This window comes from Mesitornis unicolor, unplaced genomic scaffold (assembly GCF_000695765.1).
Source record: "Mesitornis unicolor isolate BGI_N332 unplaced genomic scaffold, ASM69576v1 scaffold9185, whole genome shotgun sequence".
NCBI lineage: Eukaryota > Metazoa > Chordata > Aves > Mesitornithiformes > Mesitornithidae > Mesitornis > Mesitornis unicolor.
Genome location: NW_010186139.1, coordinates 1 through 2,321, shown reverse-complemented (window position 1 = coordinate 2,321; position 2,321 = coordinate 1).

Here is a 2,321-nt window from a genome sequence, read left to right as displayed (position 1 = left end):
CTTTCTTGCATCTCAAAAAACCTGGCCAATGGAGAAGTCATTTTGCCAAGAGCATGAAAAAAGAAGAGCAGAAACAACAGCTTATGGAAATCTAGCTCTACCTGCCATCACTGCTTTGCCAAGCAGATGCTGAAATACTTATCAGGGTCTTAAAGACCACACAGGAGACCAGCTTGGAGGGCAAGGGTGAAGGTAAGGTAGAAGGGGGCAGATGCTACTGCATTCACTGCACCTCATCTGTAGTGATGGGTCTAAGAGAGGTGACCAGCAGCTCCTGCCTTTCTTCTGGTATTTCTCATAAAGTCTCACATGGGAAGTTGTCAACCATTTACTTCACTTTTAATTCTTCTTTCTCATTTTTAACACATTATAGGAGAAGGTCAATAGCATCCTGACTTGTATCAGAAATAGTGGACTGCGGAAGTGATCCTTCTGTACTCAGTGCTGGTGAGGCTGCATCTCAAATACTGGAATATCAATGGAGCTGGTGAGGGGTCTGAAGCACAAGCCTTATGAGGAGCAGCTGAGGGAACTGGGGCTGTTTAGGCTGAAGGAGACTGAAGGGAGACCATATCACCCTCCATAGCTACCTGACAGGAGGTTGTAGCAAGGTGGGGGTCAGGGTCTTCTCCCAAGTTTCAAGTGAAAGGATAAGAGGAAATTGTCTCAACTTGTGTCAGGGGAGGTTTACACTGAATGTAAAGAAAAATTTCTACACCAAAAGGGTTCTCAAGCATTGGAACAGGCTGTCGAGGTAAATGGCAGAGTCACTGGAAGTATTTAAAGACAGGTAGATGTGGTGCTTAGGGATATTGTTTATGGGTGGACTTGGCACTGTTAGGTTAATGGTTGTGTTACCTTAATGATGCAGTGAAATAGTTAACTTAGGATAATAGAAGGAAACCATATGTATATACTGAGGCATTCTGGCATGTAGATTTAGGACAACAAAAGACTTGGTCCTTGGAGATGTAACTGAAGGATTCCTAAATCAGTTTCTTTACGCTAATGACTATGCCCTTGAAGAGAAGCTACAAGACTGAGGAGAGGCTAAACTTCCCACCCAATGAGGTGTCAAAGACTGAATGGTTCGGCAATGAGGATGAAGTCAGTGCAAGTTGTGAAAACTGAGGGAAAGGTAACTATGGAAGGAGATTATGATCACCAACTCACAGACCACTGGCTTAAAAAAGAACTCCGAGTCAAAAGGGGAACAGTTCACATGTGAACTAATTAGCATGGGAAGTGAGAGAGTAATTAGCCAACAGAAAGTTGATTAAGTAACTTTGTACCAATTAATGTAGTTTTAGGTGGAGTTTTGCTAATCAGGTATCAAGATAAATACACTGTAAATTTTGTGTGGTGTGCCTGATTTGTGGAAATCTGTCACCTTGCACAGAACAAAAAAAAAAGTATCTCTTCTCTAAACATGCTTTGTGCATTTCAGGAATTATTTTCAATTTCAGTAACAGCTGGACTCAACTGTAACCTGATAGACGGGATAATATAAGAAATATTCTTATATTCTTGTACATGTATATTGACTAACTTTAGGTAGGAGGAAGCTGCATGGGGATAATAGGATTGCAGTCTGCAAGATGGAGGCATAGATATGAAGTTAATGAATCACTCTACTCAGACCAACTTGACCAGTCAGGCTTTGTGAAAACAAAAGCACAGGAACCTGAAAGATAAGACTCCATGAAGACACAGCTTAAGTGACTATTCCTCAGACCACTGGAAAGCCATTCTGCATGCTAATTGAGCATGCACAGTAAGTATACAGATATTTTAATTAGCTATGGGAAATGTAGTGTATATGCAAACCTTTTACTGGAAATGTAATACATATGTAACATTTTATGTCATCAGTATGTTTGTGTAAGGCACATATAAGCTACTGGCAACTGCTAATACTTGGAACATTCCATTTATGACATGATTTCATGTATGCTCCCAGTGCTGAATTAAAGACTTACTTTTTAACTTCTACAGATTGGTCTTAGAAAGTTATAGATCCGATATTTCGGTAACACAACAGTCTTAAGGATCTTTTCCAACCTAAACGATTCTGTGACTGAATGCACACACGCGAATGCCGGCAGAGCAGTGTTCTGGCAATTCAGATGACCCGGCGGAGCAGGCTGAGCACTGCCCAAAACACCGCTATCTCGCTGCGGCCACCTCAGCCAAGAGGAACTTGAGGAACCACAGCCTTGGTTGCTTCCAGGTGACACAAAAGTAAGAATTCCCTGCGCACTTCGCTGCCTGTTTTCGCTTGAAGGTAACAACCGCAGAGCCAGGACGCGAGCCAACCCCTC